We start from the raw sequence: 21,581 nt of genomic DNA, 5'->3' as shown, positions 1-21,581 counted from the left end.
AAATGGTTTCTGTCCAAAGATGATACTATGCTTATACGATTATATGTCAGGAAAAGATTAAGTATCATTTTCCGTCTGTTTGTTGACACTTAGATGACTAACAACTGTAAAAAAAAAAAATAAATAAATAACATTTGGTTTTGCAGCTCCTCACATGACATCCCTCAATTTCAATAATATTGAGACCTTGACCGGTTCTAACTACAAGAAGTGGAAGGAGGATGTTGAAATGGTTCTTGGCCTTATGGATCTCGATTTGGCATTAAGGGAGGAAAAACCTGCAGCGATTACTGCAGAAAGCACTGCAGATCATAAGGCAAAGGTTGAGAAGTGGGAGAGAACAAATCGGATGTCACTGATGATTATGAGGAAAGCAATGGTTTCATCAGTTAAAGGGGGTGTTCCAAAACAAGATAATGCAAAAGACTTCTTGGCTGCAGTTGGGGAAAAGTTTAAAGAGTCTGACAAGGCAGAAACTGGGACTTTTCTAACTCAAATTACTTCAATGAAATTTGATGGTGAGGGAAGTGTCAGGGAACACATTCTGAAGATGGTAGATCTTGCTCAAAAGTTGAAGGACCTTGAAGTACCCATGACTGATCAGTTCCTAGTTTATATGGCTTTGAACTCCTTGCCTTCAAAATATGGGCAGCTCAAGGTTTCATATAACACTCAGAAAGTCAAATGGGGCATAGATGAACTGATCACTATGTGTGCACAAGAAGAAGATCGACTCAAGAGTGACAAATCAGTGGATGTGAATTTTGTGCAAGGAGAAAAACGCAAAAGGGACTTCACTCAAGGTTCAACCGTGGCTGCTGGTAAGAAGAAGAAGAAAGAAATTTCTTCTTCATTTAAAAATGCTAACATCATCTCTAAGGGATCTCATAAAATAAAACCTGCTAATGTTGAAACTGAGAAAGAAAATGAGTGTTATTTTTGCAAAGAAACAGGTCACTTAAGAAAGAATTGCAATGGCTTCAAGAATTGGCTTGTTAAGAAGGGTAATGAAATAAATGTTTTCGTGTGTGTTGAGTCCAATCTAGTTTACATTCCTCCTAATAGTTGGTGGTTTGACACGGGCTGTTCTATTCACATAACCAATTCCTTGCAGGGCTTCTCAAAAACAAGGGTGATAAACAATGAAGTCTACAATGTCTATGTGGGGAATGGGAGCAAAGTTGCTGTCGAATCCATAGGAAGTGTCAAATTAGTTCTTTCCTCTAGCTTTATTTTAGAATTAAGTCCAGTACTTTATGTACCTTCCATGCGAAGGAATTTAATTTCTGCATCTAAGTTAGTTAAGTCCGGCTTTACATTTGTGGGTGACAGTCAAAGTGTAAAGTTTTTCCATTCAAATGACTCGAATAAATTGCTTGGTGAAGCTAATCTCAAAGTTGATATGTGGCAAATGAATTGTACTTATGAGATTGAATGTTTTAATGTTCAAAGTGTTGGTTCTAAACAAGTGCTATCTCATGCAAAAACCTCAATGCTTTGGCACAAAAGGTTGGGGCACATCTCTAAAGAAAGGATCATCACACTTACAAAACAAGACTTGTTGCCACAACTTGATTTCAGCAACTTTAAACAATGTATTAACTGTTTTAAAGGAAAGCTCACTAATACTAGGAAAATAGGGTCAAACCGTAGCCAATGTCTATTGGAAATTATACACACTGACATTTGTGGACCTTTTCCAATTAAAACCATCTGTGGAAAATCATATTTCATAACCTTCATTGATGATTTTTCACGGTTTGCATATATTTTCCTTATTTCTGAAAAAACTGAAGCCTTGCACTGTTTTAAAACTTTTCATTTGGAAGTTGAAAAACAACTGGAAAAACACATTAAGATTGTGAGATCCGATAGAGGTGGTGAGTATTTTGGCAGGTTCACTGAGGCTGGACAACACAAAGGACCTTTTGCAACTTATCTTGAACAAAATGGCATCGTGGCTCAGTATACTACCCCTGGGACTCCTCATCAAAATGGAGTTGCTGAACGAAGGAATCGAACCCTAAAAGACATGATCAGATCCATGTTTGCACATTCAAAGCTTCCAATGTTTCTTTGGGGATAAGCACTGAAAACTGCAAACTATATATTGAATCGGGTACCAAGCAAGTCCGTGGACAAGATTCCATTCGAAGCTTGGACTGGAAGGAAACCGAGCTTTAACCACTTTCATGTATGGGGGTGCAATACCGAGGCCAGATTTTATAATCCAACAGAGAAGAAACTTGATCCAAGAACCATCAGTTGCAAGTTCATTGGGTATTCTGAGAAGTCTAAAGGGTATAAATTCTATTGCCCTAACAGTCACTCGAGGGTCATGGAAACACATAATGCAAGATTTCTTGAAGAAGAAGATGAGACTGACTTCAGTGAATCAGCAGCTTCATCCCCAGATTTCGAAGAAATCCCACTTGACAGTGAGTTAACTGATCCGCACGCATCCACTCTCGTTATTCCCATGCAGCCACGTCCTCTTCATAACGGTTTACATATGTCTCATGAAAATGAGATAGTAAATGAGGACCATATGACCCATGCAGATGCCCAGGAAAACGAAGAACAAGCACCAGTACAAACCCCTGGAGAAGATCTGATGAATGCTCCAGCCACTACAATTTTGGAATCAAATGTTCGCAAATCACAGCGGGTACGTAAAGCAGCATTATTGCCTGATTTCGTGTACCTAAATGAGGCAGAACACACTATAGGTGATGAGGATGATCCTTTGACCTACAATCAAGCCATATCAAGTGCACGATCAATGTTATGGAAACAAGCCATGCATGAAGAACTGGAGTCTATGGAGAAAAACAATGTGTGGAGTCTAGTTCCACAGCCACCTGGGATAACAAAAATCATTGGTTGCAAGTGGGTGTTCAAGACGAAACGAGACTCACAAGGCAACCTTGACAAACACAAAGCAAGGCTAGTAACGAAGGGTTTTACACAAAGGGAAGGCATAGACTACAATGAGACGTTTTCTCCAGTCTCAACAAAAGATTCCATGCGAATAATCCTAGCTATCACGGCACACTTTGATTTAGAACTTCATCAAATGGATGTCAAGATGGCATTTCTAAATGGCGACCTTGAAGAAGATATCTACATGCAACAAGCACCTGGATTTGTTGAAAGGGGGAAAGAAGCGATGGTTTGTAAGTTGAACAAGTCTATATACGGCTTAAAACAAGCTTCGAGGCAATGGAATAAGAAATTTGATCAGGTAATGGCAGCTTCAGGTTTTCAAGAAAACAAAATGGATGAGTGTATTTATCTGAAAGTCCTTGGCTCAAAGATTATATTCTTAGTGTTGTGCGTGGACGATATATTATTAGCCAGCTCCGATATGTCTCTACTACAGACAACTAAGAGTATGCTCATTCAAAACTTTGACATGAAGGACTTGGGAGAAGCTCGATTCGTTTTGGGAATAGAAATTATAAGAGATCGTGCTAAGAAGTCTCTTGGTCTCTCCCAAAGGCAATACATCGACAGAGTCACTAAAAGATTCAACATGGACAAGTGTTCGAATGGAGAATTGCCTATTGGCAAAGGAGACAAACTAAGCAGTGATCAATGTCCCAAAAATGAATTAGAGAATGAGGGAATGAAGGATAAGCCCTATGCATCTCTTGTAGGGAGTCTTATGTATGCCCAGGTATGCACAAGACCGGACTTGGCTTTTGCAGTAAGTGTACTAGGAAGGTTTCAATCAAATCCTGGTACAACACATTGGGTTGCAGCGAAAAAGGTACTGAGGTATCTTAAACGAACAAGAGATTTCATGTTAACTTACAGTTATGTGGACAAGCTTGAATTGGTGGGATTCACAGATTCAGACTTGGCAGGATGTGTGGACGACAGAAAATCGACAAATGGTTACATTTTTCTGTTGGCTAATGGTGCAGTGTCGTGGAAAAGTGCAAAACAGAAAGGTATTGCATCTTCAACCATGGAAGCTGAGTTTATAGGGTGTTATGCAGCAACTCAACAAGCCATTTGGCTTAAAAACATGGTGAGAGGATTGGAAATCGTTGACAATGTTGACAGGCCCCTCAAGTTGTATTGTGACAACAAAGCTGCGGTTTTCTTTTCAAAGAATAACAAAAGGTCATATGCTAGTAGATTGATGGATATTAAGTACTTAAAAGTAAGAGATGAAGTGAAGAAAGAGACTATCGAAATTTAGTACATCCACACGAGCTTAATGGTAGCTGACCCGATGACAAAAGCCTTACCAGTGGGAGTCTTCAAGAAACATGTTTTCAACATGGGAGTGAGAGAACTCTTTGATTCTGTTAATGAGTGGGAGTAAGCACTCCATGAACTACATAGATTTTGTTGCAGTTATCTTTGTTATTGTTAACAGTTGTTAATGGCCGTGCAACTCATTATAATTATTGACTTGTTTGAATAGCTGATTATGCTTCGACAAACGACTTTGGTACTAGAATCATTTCAGTTTGTTATGTGGAACTGATATCTGACAGTATAAATTATCAGTTCTTGACATCATGACTCTTAAAGGTGGCATAGTGTTTTCATGATAAATATGTATGTGATCACAGAGTGCAAAGTGCAAGCAATGTGTGCTTTGTTTTCTGTGGTCCTATATTTTTCTTAAAAATGACAAGTCACTGAGTAGGAACAGTTGCAAACTTTTGTGAACTCAATGATCATCGTGATTCTTATTGTATTGAGGCATATCATTGACATTCAAGTGGGAGAATGTAAAACCTTGTTTGAATGACAATGAGATTACAATTGGACTGCTTGTGTGGCGCATAACTGGTTGTACTGGTTATGTGAAACACGAGAAGTTTGAGAGCCCTAATGCGATAAGAATCGTGGAGTTTCATGTATTGCAGCTGTCCTATTTCGATCCTTATCAGATATACACTAGTATATCGCGTCATGATGGGACTAAAACTCCTTGAGATAGAGATCACCACTCCTTCTGTTAATAGGCTGGACCAAGTGGATCTCTAACGATGAATGATTGTATAAATAGTTGAAGTCCCTGCTTCCACACTAAGGCTTCCTTGATATCTAAAACCCTATTTACTTAGTGAGGAGTATTAACGAGTGTTGGAAGTAGAAGACCTCTTCTATTGCTTTCACAATGGCGATACCTCCAGGTAAGTTGTTCTCTTGTAATGTACGGAATGGTTCTTCTGTTACTGAATCAAATATTGTTATGGTAACCCTAGTGTCGCGTTGGTTTGCTATGCAGTTGTAGTTTGATTATTCATATTACTGCTTACATGGATCACTAAAGCGTTTTTCGAAAATGCCCTTGGTAGGTGCTTCTTTATGAAGCACTTCCAACTGTTTTTCTAGACCCTTATGAGTGTAAGTGTTTTTCAACAAAAACAATTCCAAGAGGAAGAAGATACAAGTGACGGAGTAAAGGGGACACCGATGGCAACATCCCCAGCCAATATAGTACATTGCAATATGGAAAAATACTTGCACATAACACTATATTATTGGCAAAAAACGCCACGGTACTGTAATTAAATGTGTATTTGCAACTTGTCCATCCTTCCCACCAAAAGGGCCCCGATTGGGTCATCCAAGTCTACTAGATGAGAGCTGACTATCTTTGGTTCTCACATTTAGTAGCTAGCAGTAGCAATCTCACAATGCTTGGAGTTCTACATTTCCCAGTGCTTTCATATTTGTTCATTGAAGAACCCAAATTGATTGTAAGGATAAAGACCTACCGGGGAGCTAGAGACTAATATGGTCTTCCCATTCCTTGCTAGACACTGGGAGCAGCGGCCTATTTGTCACTGGCTATCATTCAACCAAGATTAAGTTCTATGGGATAAAAATATTGTGTATTCGTGTTTCGTATGCATTCCTGTAAAGAAACTCAGTTTCTAATCTCACAGCCAAAATACAGAAAAAAAACAGAGAGAGAGAGAGTTTCTTTGAACAATATCTTAATTCCTAAGCATGCATTGCATGCATTACTAATTAAGTAATTAGTTTTTTTTTTTTGGTCAGACGTAATTAGTGTTCTAATCTCTGAAAATGTATAGTTTGAACTAATAAATGCATTTGTTTAATTGTTTTTTCTAAAGTTAGCAGAAAATTGTGGATTTCTACAGAAAGAGTCACACTCTAAACCGTGACATGTTGTTAATGTATGAATTGATAGGTAGGCCCTAATAGGGCCGCCCTATAGGTGTAGAAAAATAAGTATGATTCTAAATCAACAAATCAGCCTGAATGAGGACAAGGTACGATTGAGAGTTGGATACCACATGTTCGGAACTGTTTTTGAAAGGTCTAACAACGTGTTTTGACAACTAGAAGCAGTTTTAATTACCTTTAACATAAAAACTTAAAATTGTAACCCGATCACAAAACATTTTTTGAAAATACACTTGGTAGGTTCTTTTTCAGAAAACACTTCCAAGTTTTTTTCTAAGCACTTGATTTTAATGTGTTTCTAATGAATGTACTTTTGGTAGAAACTCATAAAGTAGAAGTATTTTTTGACAAAAACAATCCTAAGAAGAAGAACTTACAAGGGATGGAGTAAAGGGAGCATTGATGCCATCAGCTCCGGACACAATATGGAAAGATACTTACACGTAACACTATATTATTAACAACTATGTCACGATAGCGTACTAAAAGGTGCATATGCAACTTGTGAGTCATCCCCACCAAAAGGTCCCGAATTTGGTTCTCCTTAAGTCTTCTGCTCGATGGGGGCTCACTATTTGTGTGGTCCTCACATTGACTAGCTAGCTATCTCGTACTGCTTGGAGTTCTACTTTTCTGTGTACTTTTTGCTTTTGGGTCATTTGAACAAGGATTTGGATCCCATCTGGATCCAAATTCTAAAGATCCTCACATCTTAGCCATTTATTTTGCATCGTGCGGTCAGAAATTATTTGATTTTTTTTATTTAAAATTAAACACAAATACTACCTGAAATACTACCTGATCAAAAGTTGAACCATTCAAACGCGTAAATCTAAGTTAAGTCTAGCAATCACTCTAATACAATGCAATATGAAAAAAATACTTGCACATAACACTATATTATTGGCAACAAATGCCACGGTAGTGTAATTAAAGGTGCATATGCAACTTGTGCGTCCTTCCCACCAAAAGGGCCAGTATTTGGTCATCCAAGTCTGCTAGATGATAGCTGACTATCTTTGGTCCTCACATAATGCTTGGAGTTCTACTTTGCCTAGTGATTTAAAATTTGTTCATTGAAGAACCACTAGTTGATTCCACAGTGGTAGGGCCTGTAATTAAACCCAAATTGATTGTGAGGATAAAGACCTACCGGGGAGCTAGACTAATTTGGTCTTCACATTCCTTGCTAGACACCGTGGGAAATTGCTTACTAATTTCACACCCAAAAGAGATTGAAAAAACAGAGAGTTTCTTATTTGCAGTCTGCATTTTGGTAAGGATGGAGCATTCACGTCGAACTCATGGCAGGCTGATTTTGTTTAAACTCTTTCATGGCTTCACTCTTTCATGGCCTTAGATTGGGCTTGACGAAAGCCCAGGTTCTAAATGTCTGAAGTTCAGCCCAAATTAATGATAGTCTTCCGTGAGAATATGATGTTGGGATTTTTTTTTTTTTTTTTTGAAGTGAAAAGATTATATTGAAGCAAACTCAAAGAGAGTTACATATGTCTTAGAGGAGGAGCTCTTAGATAAGAGTAGGAGGCTCTTCAATCTAAACTAGTTCAATGCTAATTGACAAAGCAAACTTAGCTAAACAATGGGCAACCCCATTACAAAAATGGGGACCAAATCAAACTTAAAATCAATAAAACCAGGAGTAAAATGCAGCACGTCCTTCGCAAGCATCCCCAAATCTGACGAACTAGGAGTAATATGATGTTGGGATCGACTATAATACTTATATGTACTTAATACAATTATTATTTGACGATCATATATAAAACATGTGAATATATATATTTATTACAATCATCATCCGACCGTTGACATGGTCATTGTTTCTTAAGGACTCTAATAATACACGTAAACAGTGGCGGAGCCACATAATATTACCAAGACTACCAATATATACATTTATAGTTTGGTCCCATCCTGGAATATTTCCAATATATATGGTATTGATGGGTTCGAAATTCGATAACATTACCCTTTTTTCTTTTTTCTTTTTATGAAAAACCCAACCTTATACAATTTTACCTTTTTGTTTAAAAAAAAAATATCAAACTTTATATCTTGCATTCTGTTTTATAATATAAAATTCAATTCCTTTTTCCTCGTCCATTCATTTAAAACAAGGTCTATACGATTTAGAAGAAAATTCAATTATGTTAAAAGGGAAATCTAATATGAATAGTTTTGATTCTTGATCTTATTTTTGTTCGAGCCTTAATCCTTTTTTATTGTAACTCGTAAATAAGTTATGTTCTTATGATAGAATCTTCTCAATATCAAATTTTACGTACAAATTTTAAAGCTCTATCGCATTGTTTGATTAAAATTTTCCCTGCCAATAAAAAAAAAACATTGATTTTTCTCCAACTAATTATATTGCTAAAATTTTAAAGCTCTGTCACTTACTTGACCGATCGTAGTGGTTCATATCTAGTAACGCAATCTAAACACTTGAATTCTCTTGCCCACTACTTGAGTCTAAAATCATTCACTAACTTGACCGTCGGAAAGCCTTTGGTTGGCACACCCCCTGGGTCTTAGGCTTGCTCACAATTGTTTACTTTTTTTTAGGTTGCTCAAGTTTATTCGGATTTACGCTTGACCATTGCTCACGGAGGTGTGCAACTTTGGTTTCAACAATTGGTTCTTTGATTGAAACTGAACTCATATTCCTCTCGATCAGATCGCTCTGCCAACTAGCATGTCAGTAAACTCAATTAATCATATCGACTTCGCTGCTTCTCAGAGCAATATCCATCAAGGTTATGATGGCGTTGTCACCATCGACGAGATGTGGGAAGATGTTATGGAAATCTTTCTTTCCCTAAAAAACGTCTGATGAAGCCCTCTGGCTAGAAAGCTTGCCATACTCATCGATATAAAGGCGCTCATCAAGAATCTCAAAAACGTTTTCCCTTGATTTGAATAATTAACCACCCAGAAGGAAAGTAACACTACAAGAAAACATGGCTTAGGTGGCGACAGACATTCGTCACATAAACATGAAAATTCATCACATTTGATTATATGTGACGAAAATCCAGCATCACTATGTTCATCACCTATACAGTGTCACCCATAGTTTTGTGACGAATTTTACATTCGCCACATATTTTTAGTATTTGTGATGCTGACTTCGTCACTTAATAACTTTAACTGTGATGGAATAAGCATCACAAAACAAAAAAGCCAGTGACCTATATGTTCGTCACATAACAAATGTATAAGTGAGGAATTTATCATCGCCCAATCTGATCCTAGAATGCTATGGCTAAGGATAAGAGATTGAAAGCGTCACATATTCCTTTGGCATGTGGCACAATTTGTGCCACATGTGTCAAAATCATATACATATTAGGAACAATTCGTGACGAACCAATTACCACTTATTCCCTGCTTCGTCATGTAGAAATAGAATTCATAACAAATATGAGGCAATACTTTTGTTAATCACATTTCATTGATCAATAAGTTAGGTTACATCCAATACGTACTAAGGGTATATCCCAAAAGCTAACATAAGCATCCTAACACCTCTAAACATATTCAGATGCTAACAAGATTCTAAGGCATTGAGTTAGTAACAAAACAGGTATACCGTGTGCATGTTTGAAACCAACAACGAGATACATAATATAAGTCAGCAGCCATGTATCATGGGCTTTAGTTCAACACAAGTATCATTGTCATTTGAAAGATCACCATCACTATCTCAGGTGCTTCTTGAATACTTTCTCCTTTAACTCTCACTTGTAGCACAATAGGGTTACCTTGGGCAGTGTAGGAATGACAGGTCCAAAACACACTTTGGTAAGGAATTTGACTTGGATTGTAATTTCGGTTGTCCAATCAGTTATACGTTGTCACTTAATCAACGGAAAACAGTGAAAACATCATCGATGGTAATCTCATTTCAATTTCATTTAGCTCATCCAAACTAGTATACTGGACCAAAAACTTCAAGTCTCGGGAGTAATCCGAATTAACCTCATGAGATGGAAATGATTTTAGATAGCGATCAAGTATGGATTCACTGTTGTGTCGTGTCGTCATCTTCTAGGGAAGTGAATCCTACGAACTGAATGATCTGTCGTGCTCCAGGCCAAGACAGATTGATTGGTTATCCGCTGATGTACCAAACCGTTCAACGGGGACGTCCAAACCATCCAACAAGGGCGACACACCCTCTAAGGATGTTGACTCGACATCCATTAAGTACGTTTATCCTTGCAAGCATGTTTGCAACTAGTATATGATCTCGTCACTTTAGCTAAATCAGAGGAATAAGTCTGGAGCAACATTCTAAAAGCTAGAATTTATTGTACTTGCTTATCACACTTGTGCGGTATGGGGATCGAGATGAGACATAGTTGGCAACATCCACGCAAATTCAAGCTGTTTTACAGGAACATTGACGTTCTTATCTCACCTTAACGGCGGGAATACAATCTCATTAAAGTGACAACCCACAAATAAGCGGTAAAGAGAACACATGCAAAGGCTCTAAGATAGTTAGTGTGAAAGAGAATCATAATCAACAAAGACTTACATCCTTCTTTGAGGACCCATGTTGGTACGTTACGGCAATGCAACCTACCACATGGAATGCACACCCAAATGCATAAATACAAAAAAAGTCAGGTTCGTACCCAGTAACTAGCTATAATGTCAAATAGGTTGGGTGGCAATAGGCCTCCAAGCGGACCAATATAGCTGCGTACAAGATTGCATAGCCCTAGGCAGAAACCGAAAACTTGGTACATTCACCAAAATTTGGACGTTCATTTAAATGTGCTTTATGATTACTAGGCTAAACTATTTTGGGGTGAATGTGGGAATTCGATGTTCAATTATAAACCTAAAATACATGCGATACTTTATCGAAAACTGTCGATATAAACTCTTCGGCATTATCCAGCCTCCTAGACTTTAATGGATAAGTAGGGTGGTGAACCCTTAATTGGCCAGAAGGTTTAGCAGTAATGTGTATGGACAAACATGTGACCAGTTTGTTAATTCATCAACCAAAACCATAAGTATATACATGGTCCGCATTGTGGTTGGATGAGTCCACATATATTCCCTTGAATCCATTGGGAAAAGAGAGTCGTTTCGTATCTTTGCTAGGGACGATTTAGAAATCAAAATTCCAAAATGAGCGGGTTTTGGCAAAGTGTGCTTGTAGGCATAAGATCCTTACTTTGGGTAAGGAGATGTGTCGTAGCATCATTGTCCGACCTAAGTGTCCCAAAAGGTCGTGCCAAAACAAGTAAACTGCTCGAATCACCTGGTTCCAGGGCGACCACATGTGGTGTGTTTCTAGTTAGAAGACAACCCAATGACCCTAAAATCAAAGCTTCATGCTCATTTTTGGAGGTGGTGCAAAGATATTTCACTCTATTTTCTTCAGTGGTTTCATTAATGATCATTGTTCTCTCGAATATCCTTAAAAACTCAATGACAGGGAGAATTTAAGGTCCCTTAAATGGTAATTACCAACCATGTATTGTTTCCTAGTAAGTGGAAGAAATGAAGAGAAAATTGATGTATCTTCTGCTTCCTAGCTCCAAAAAAAATATCAAACTAAGATTCACTTCGACATACAAGAAGCAATTCATCAAGCTTATGCAATCAAAGAAGAAACAGCAAACCCAGCAGAAACCCAAAAAGTAAACTTCTTTTTTTTTTTTTTCAAACAAGAGAACCACTACAATCACTAACTTACCACTAAACACAACAACTTGAAAACAATGAGTACATAAAAGTTAAAACTATATATGAATGATGAATCTATGATGCAGTTTTTATGGCAAAGCCCAGGGGTTCCCTTAGATATCCTGCATAAAGGTCTTACACTTACCTACCCTAATTCGAAACCCACAGTCCTCAAACGGTCAAACCCTCACACATTCGACAAAATACTCAGAAATCAAGTTAGTCAACATGAAATTTGAACCTAAACACTAAAGAACAAAACCTAATGAAAATCAGAAAACCTTACCTGGATTTTGGGACTCGATTGGTGTCAGATTCGAGTCTTCCTTCCTGCGTCTGCGTGAGTCTAAGGAGGAGCGGCAATGGAGGACGAGGAGCGGCGTGAATTCGATGGAGGAGCGGAGCGGCGGGACTGTGAGTGAGAGTGTGAGTCTGTGAGACTGAGAGAGTGAGCGACTGAGAGAGTCTGAGAGACCTAGGGATGGCAATTCTAACCGTTAAACCCAATAACCGTGGATAATTGCCCAAATGGATTGGATTTGGATATGAAAATTCGGGTATGGTTTGGATATGGGGAAAAACCGTGAACTTTATTTGGTTATGGTTATGGATATGGTTATAGGGGTACCCAATCCATATCCGTACCCGAATCCGATCTGAATATTATATATATATTTGATATATATATATATATATATATATATATATATATATATTTTATTCAATTAGGCCTTTGGAAGTCTTGGAAGTCTTGAAATTATGCCCACAACGTATTCAATTATTCCTATCCCTATAGTACTAATTCATTATTCATGCATCAAACCCTATCCTATCTTTATTATTCACCAAACATCATACATGGGGCATACCAACAACCTCATCAATTCAATACTCTTATTGTTATACTCAACCAAATTAATTCATTGAATCATTTTATATATCAATTATCAAATGTTCCAAGTTTATCAAATTCATCTCTCTTCAAGAGTCTCATTGTCAAGAAATTGGTGCATGTTGTCAGCTCAATAGGTAATCTTTCATTCTTTTTCATGTTATTTGATTCATGCAAATTATCAATTAGCGTCAGTTTTTGAGTTTATTACATATGTTATGAGCCCATAGAATTATGCAAAATTAAATCAATAATTGTCTTCTTGTTTTTTGTTATATATTTAGTTTACATGTTTTGTCTTCCATTTGTATTTGTTTTTGTCCTCTTTTTCTTTTTTATTGGACCAATTTATCATATTGGCTTATCATAAACAACTTCAAATATATTGTTATATTTTTTGTAATTGGATGTGACTATTTAATGGCAAAATTAGTATCTACTAAAATTTATAGTGCGTCAATTGGATGAATTTTTTTTTTTTTTTTTTTTACGAAGATGGATATAACCGATAACCGATTGAAAATCCGTTACCCAGTGGATATGGTTAAGGATAATCCCCGATGGTTATTTTATGGTTATGGGTATGGTTAATTTTTGTGGTTATGGGGATGAATATAGCATTTCCGTATCCATCCCCAAACCGAACCGTTGCCATCCCTAGAGAGACCTAACAAATGACCTAACTCAATAGACGGTTGGATTAGATCTTAACAAATCCAACGGTTCAAATAATTTCTAATTAAAAATTAAAAATAAATAAATATATATAAGTTGTGGCCGAATCCCAAACCGAAACTTTCGGGATGGGTTTAGTTTCGGGTACCGATTTTTTTGGGAAATTCGGTTTGGGCATTTTTCGGTCAAATTTCGGGACGGTTCGGGATTTTCTGGAAACAATTCCACCCCTGGTTACATACCTTTTTAAATAAAACATGGTAATTGATTTAGGGTTCTTGGTAATTGATTTAGGGTTCTATTACTCACACCTTTATTAAACTCCTAATTAACTTCAATTTAGAACATTCAAAAATAAAATAAAATAAAAATAAGTTTGGACTCATTAATTTTTTATAAAAAGATTTTCAATTTTTTAACTTAAATGTAACATCCCACATCGCCCAGGAGAGTGATCCTTAAATGTATATTCCCATCTCTACCTAGCGCGAGGCCTTTTGGGAGCTCGCTGGCTTTGGGTTCCGTAGAAACTCCGAAGTTAAGCGAGAAGGGGGCTAGAGCAATCCCATGATGAGTGACTCACTGGGAAGTTGCTCGTGAGTTCCCAAAAACAAAACCGTGAGGGAATGGTAAGCCCAAAGCGGACAATATCGTGCTACGGTGGTGGAGCGGGCCTGGGAAGTGATCCGCCCCAGGCTGGGATGTGACAATTGGTATCAGTGCCTAACCCTGGCCGCGTGTGTGCCGACGAGGACGTCGGGCCCCTAAGGGGGGTGGATTGTAACATCCCACATCGCCCAGGGGAGTGATCCTTAAATGTATATTCTCATCTCTACCTAACACGAGGCCTTTTGGGAGCTCACTGGCTTCGGGTTCCGTAGGAACTCCGAAGTTAAGCGAGATGGGGGCTAGAGCAATCCCATGATGGGTGACCCACTGGGAAGTTGCTCATAAGTTCCCAAAAACAAAATTGTGAGGGAATGGTAAGCCCAAAGCGGACAATATCGTGCTACGGTGGTGGAGCGGGCCCAGGAAGTGATCCGCCCCGGACCGGGATGTGACATAAATGTACCCATTCATATAATTTTTTTAATCTTAAATTACCCATTTTGAAATATACCAATTTGTTATATGCACAATGTACAATTTTTTAATATAAAATATGCCATTTTTTAATATAAAATTCATTCATTTTTTTCTAATCCATTTTTTAAACTTATTTGGATACAAAACTTTTTCGTTGATTTGGGAATGTATCCATGTCAAATTAATCAAAGACTTTTAGTAAAGTTATTAAGCCTAGTATCTACTAACTTTTTGTGTGTGTGGTTTTGACGAATATACCCATGTTTTGGTTAATTTTGATGAATATACCCATGTTTATATATATGTGTGTGTGACACACCCCGACCGAGATCAGGGCGTGCTGGCCGTCACGCGGAGGTGACGTAGCCATGAGCACGTGCGGAAGCTAATGAGATAGTAATATAAAAGTACGAATAATTTTAAAACTAGCATACAAAGTACTAGGACAAGTGCTAGCGTAAGTGAAACGCTAAGTTCAGAGCATAACGTCTACAGCAGTCCAAAGAAAATGATACGACAAAAGTACACCCGAAGGTGGCCCTACAATGGTGAGTATCTGTCAGAAATGCCGGGACGCCCTCTGGGAAAACCACCGAACTTGCTAGACCACTAGAACCTGGAGGGGCGCAAAAACAAAAGCGTGAGTGGGCAAAAACAAAGCTCTTTGAAAACCATTTAGCAAAATACATTCTAACCTCTCGCCGTACAACCTGTATACTTCCCAGAAAATAAACATATATACATATGTATAAATATGCCAAACATGCTCAAGGGTATATCAATCATACTCAAGAATGTGCCATGTCACAGCCTCATAATGATATGCAAGTGCTCAGGTATAAATCACATCAATAGCATAACATCTGGCAGCCGGAGTCACCTAACGTGACCTGTACGGCTGCATATAGAGCTCAAATCTCAAACTCAATAACTGAACAACTGAACCTGCACACGAGTCGGAACCACCTAAAGTGGTCTGTACGACAGGCCTGGGTGTAATACATATGTACGCTCTAGTGCTACGATCACGTGAAGGCTGTGCGAATAATCGCGGGTCACCTACGAGTCGAAACCACCTAATGTGGTCTGTACGACAGGACTGTGCACCTAGCTTGGATCCAAGCTGAGCATGTGGTGCGAGAGGTGAACATCACGTGAAGGACTGTGCTCTGCTCAGGGTGGGAGCACTAACACCGGGGGTGTAGGTTATGAGCTCTTGATGCGTGGTTTATACGCACACAAATTAAACCCTCTTTTTGTCAATTGTAGTATAAGTATAAGTGGGGATCGTTCTGGACCGGGGATTAGGAGGGATCGTTAACCACTTGGATTTGACTCAAAAACGTAAAATAACAATATGAAACACTATACTAGACTCAAGGAATGCAAAACTAAACTTTAAAACACTAAAACAAACCAAAAGACTCAAACATTACCCAAAACACTCAAAACTGCCTTAAAATCACTTTCTGGGCAGTTTTGAGCACTTTGAGTACTTTGGACGAATTTATGTAACAAATTGAATCACAAACGTAAAAACGTAATATAAAACACTAAACTAGACTCAAAGAATGTAAAACTAAACACTTAAAACATTAAAACAAACCAAAAGACTTAAACATCACCCAAAACACTCAAAACTGCCTTAAAATCACTTTCTGGGCAGTTTTGAGCACTTTGGTGAATCTGGACGAAATTGGGAAATAAAATGAATCAAAACACTTAAAAGCACAAACTAAATTGATTTCTAACTAAATTGGACATTAAAGTAAAGGGGGATTTAGATTTATACGAAAATTGAAATAACAAAACAAGTTAATAAACTAAACAGATTGTAAAACGAATTTGATGGAATGGAATGAATGGATGATAGAATGGCTAAGGGGTTCATCTCCATACATGTTATACTTGCATAATAAAATGATTTCCAATTGCATTTCAATAAACTATGATACTCAACACCCCAAGTTAACCGTGATGCACTAATTAACCTTCAAATCTTCCTAACGTTATTGAATTGGATGATGCATGCGACAATTCAAAACATTCCCCACAAGTCCTCAACATGAATGCATAGAAGAGGTACAAGCAAGAATCATTACGCTCTATGAAAATTATAAGTGTTGACGAGGCATTCGTTACTATGGATTGCATGAAACTTATGCCAAGAATTCATTTAACGCGATTGTTTATAAGCAACCTCCACTACTTGTGAATATAAGTTCATAACGATTAGGTGAAACTCACTTATATTCTAGCGTCATATTCATGCATGAAAATTAAGTGTGCACTCTCAATGAACATACATAAATAAGTTATCAATCAAACAGTTAAACGAATTGAATCCACAACTTATGAAACGCAATTAGAAGTATTCAAATCAAAATGCAAGCATAAACATATATTCGAATCACCCCCTAACCAAGGGGGGTTTAGTTCCTCATGGTACAAAACAAAGAGAATCAAAGAAACGCCTAAACATTCCAACAACTCAAACTTGAATTGTATGAACGTTTAGGCCCTCTTATCATCCATTCCTCATTCGTACAAAACAAAGAGCATTGAAATTAAACATTGAAATCAAAGAAACACCTAAACATTCCAACAACTCAAACTTGAATTGTATGAACGTTTAGGCCCTCTTATCTTCCTCTTCGTTGTAGCACAAGGTCTAAGGATAGTTTGATGGTGTGAATGGTTTGGGGAGTGGTTGGAGTGGCTGCAATGGAGGAGAAAAGTGTTTTGGTGGCTGCTGCAAGGGTGTGGAGAGGTTTTGACGAATTTCTGGAATATGGAAGAGTGAATGAGAATGAATGAGAATGAATGCTTATTTATAGGTGAAATGGGGGGAACATGACAGCTAGGAGGGAATGTGGCTGCATGTTTGAATGATTAAAGGATGCATGTGGCTTAATTAATTAGAGGGAGTGCATGTGCAATGTTTTAAAGGATGGAATGCATGTGAATATGAGGGAAATCTGATATGGTGATGGGAGATGCATGTGGCTGATTTATGCATGTGAATGCATGTGGCTGCAATGGATTAGGAATCCTTCAATTTCGTCCATTCCTTTTGCTCCAAACATAAGCTATCCATTCCAAGTCCAATTTTGCTCCAAAATGCTCCAAAATGCATCTTTTTGCTTCCTTAGCCATATGAACCTAAAAACACACGAAATTGGCTTAAACGACTAAAACAACTATGAATTAACAATATAAATGCACGAAAACAAGCTAAGTAAGTCGCCTAAATATGCTTCTATCAGCTCTCTAAGCATCTCAAACTACTGCTGAATGTAAATATGAATAACATTTACCTGGCACTTACCTGTACGTCCACAACACCAATTACGCATATACATATGTATGCCACTACTAATGCATGTGATGATGCATAAATGACAATCATATGGTGCATGGCATAAAACAATTAACCCTTTTTATTTAATTTATGGGAATATAAATGTATATAGGTATATACGGAAAACCAAAAGCCCACTCACTGGTAAGTGGAAGGGTCGTAGCCCCCCTGCCTCGAGTGTGCACGCTCGTCCTCGGGATACGAATCACCTATATGCGAAATAGCTACGAAAACGTTAATTTAAAAGCACATAACCAACTTCTCGTAATAACTTCTCATACATTGCTCAAATTGGACAGTTGAATATACCAACGTGCTCTACACAACCTCAGGATCACAACCATATTTTTAGAATAATTTTCCTCTGCCGCACGCGCCCCCACGCGCCGGCCAAGGCACGGCCACACGTGCCGGCCACGCGCAGGCATGTGCGGTGCACACTGACGGCGTCAACTGACGCCGTTAGGAATATTCCGTCAGTTTTGACAGATTTCGTTAACGGCGTCAGGAATATTCCGTCAGATTTGACGGAATATTCCGTCACCTTCTCCGACGAGCCTCCGGCGCCGGCGACGGCGCCGGAAAACTGGGAAAACTTCAAACTTAGTTTTCTCACTCGTTTCTCAACCAATTTTCATGATTCTTGGACCAAAATGAAGCTTAGGACTAGTAGAATCACGATAGACCACTTTTAAAGCCTAAAAACTACTAGATCATACCTGTCGACAACTTCAAAAACCAGCCAACTTTGAACCAAGCTATCCCGACGTCCAAATTCTTCCAACAAAGCACTCCGAGGCTCCTTGGGACCTCACTAAGACATCTACAAGCTTCAAAACCCCAAAAACATGCTAGATTAAGTTTGCATGAATAGTACTCAAATCGGCCATTGTCGAATCGACGTGAAAACGTAGGATTTCTCACCTGAAAATGGTATGGTTGCATCGTACGAGCTTCACGAGTTCAAAGGTGTCCTTAGTTTCCTCGGAGAGTGATGGTTTGGGTGAGTTTGGTGTTTGTCCGTGCGTTGAAGGAAGAAGAAGAATGATAGAGGACTCGGGGAGAGAGAGAGAGAGACAGGAAAGAGACAGTGGGAGAGGAAATCACGGGAGAGATAGAGACAGTGTGTGTGAGTGTGTGTGTGGGGTCCAACACATGCCACACCACACAAAACAACACTAAACGTAAATATAACGAACTAGGGGTAAAAAGGTCAATTCACACGTACGTTTATATAACCTCGGGACGGGATGTCACAGTGTGTGTGTGTGTGTGTGTGTGTTTGTATGTATAATATGTATAATATATTGGAGAGTATAATTTATCTTTTAATATTTTTAATCCCACAAATCATCGATTTTATTTAGAATCTCATTAATATAGGTAACAACAAATTTCAAATTTTAATTTACAAATTCTAATAACCTACATACAAAAGCATTACTGCATTAATTTTAGGAACTTCAATAAAAACTGAAAACCAACAAGTTTTAGTCAAAGAACATTGATAAATAGGGACCGAATTCAAAGTCACCCTAAAATGAAACTAGCTAGTTGATAATGTTTTTACTCCATTTAACATTTCTTCATTTAATAGTTTTACTCTGTGTTTAATACTTTTTTTTTTAACAAAATACTTATGAGAATTAGACCAATTGACGAGAAGCAATGTGTCACAACCCTACCACCTAAAAAAAAAAAAAATGAAAGTACAAATATAATAATAATTTTATAATTTGGTTGGTTCTGCTGGTTAATATTAAAATGAAACTAGCTGGTGACTTATTGATTAATGAGACTTGTTAGTTTCAACAAACTTATAGTGGCTCCTTCGATTTATTTACTTGTAATCCAAGAAATATACCAAGAATTTTAATTTAATTACCAAAAAAAAAAAAGTATTCGGTAGGCTTGTCAAAAACTCACTCCTTTGCCATTGGAATACGTAACTGTTTCCAGAGTGTTTTGTCTTGTTCCACTTTTTCGCTTATGGTTTGAAGATTTCTTGCCTCTGGAAAGTTAGTTGGGAAGAGGCACAGGGGACACGTGGAGGAGTGCCCGCTATTCGGCTTCCCAGTCACACTAAACTAAAATTCTACGGCCCTGACTGGTAGCTGTGTTTGCACAACGCACGTGCCAATCAATCTATCATTTTAAAGATACAGCTACCAATCGAATGTTACAAGGTTAGGGTTTTGCCATGGACAACAGACACGTATGCTGAATTGGACCAAAATACTTCGACGATGAATTTGTTCGCATTCAATAATTCTTGACGGTATCGAGTTGAAACAACATGTTCTTCTTGAATACCTCAATTCAATATCAAAGAATTTCTTATTATTATTATATAATATTCATCTTTATTTGGTAATAAATTTTTAAATGCTACTTAGTATCAACAGGTAGTCTGAAAAAAATATCTAAAGCTATCAAATTTAAATATTTGTATCCTATTGAAATAAGTAACCAATATAAGTCATGCATGCATGAATGGTTTTGAGATATTCATGACCGGTTCATGCATTGCTCTATAAATGTCTTAATACTTGAAAATTACTTTTCATAATACATATGCAATATATTTATAGGGACCACAAAATTCTTCAAATTTGTTATGGTGTTACAAACTTTGTAGTTTAGTGTAATTGTGTAAATCCTAGATTAGATTTGATACTAATTATTCTTTCCTATTATAACTTGTATTTCTTGGAGAAGAAGGATTCTTCCCTCCCTTATTACTATAAACAAAGGCACTGCCTAGGGGAATAACAATATCCTCTACACAACCCTACAAACACATCTCTCTATACTCTCTCTCTCTCTCTGTTGTGCCCCCTTTCTCCCCTGTCATATTAAAATAAGCCACAACACATTATCTGCACGTTCTTACCACTGCGCTTAGGAATCTGACATGGAAGTTTTCTGCATCAAACCAGTTCATCAATATCATCACGCAATCAAGTTCTTTCAAAACAACGGTTTTTATCTCGATATTTTTGCAGCCCTGATAACATGAACATTCACCATAATGCATGATCAAATTTTATGATTTTTCGAATTTTAGATTTTACATAAATTGTGTTTGCATTATATCCATAATTGTTGAATTATGTGAATTGATATTGCCATGAATTGCATCATATATCTTCTCATGCATTAAATTATATGTTGAATATGCATTGAATTAAATAAGGAATTACGAAAAAAAAAATTAAAATTAGAGTTTATCACCAAACCCATCCCGTGAGCCGCTGGCTTCCAAGTCGCGCCACGTTGAGCCACCAGCACCAGGCCTGTAACCTATGTGGCTAAGCTGAGCCGCGAGAACACAAAGTCGGAGCCATGGGCTCCTGGTTTGAAAAAAAAAAAACCCGACACTTTTAATGGCGTCTTCACCTTCATAGGTGGGCCTGCAGCCCAACCTTGACCTTGGGTCACCGTCCTGACGGTCTAAAGCTCGTCCACTGACGTTGATTGACTGAGATTCCTTTGAATCTCATCGGATTCAATCCAATTTTTTTAGGGTTTCTAAAATGTTGAGAGCTTTTACTTTTCGTTCACCTTTATGGGTCGCTGATAAACCCACAGTTCTTTTGCTGTGATTCTTGTGCCACGACACAATTGCCTGAAGTGGTGGCGCCAATCTTCTTC

The sequence above is a fragment of the Pyrus communis genome, chromosome 17 (genome assembly GCF_963583255.1).
Source record: "Pyrus communis chromosome 17, drPyrComm1.1, whole genome shotgun sequence".
NCBI lineage: Eukaryota > Viridiplantae > Streptophyta > Magnoliopsida > Rosales > Rosaceae > Pyrus > Pyrus communis.
This window is presented reverse-complemented; position numbering follows the sequence as displayed.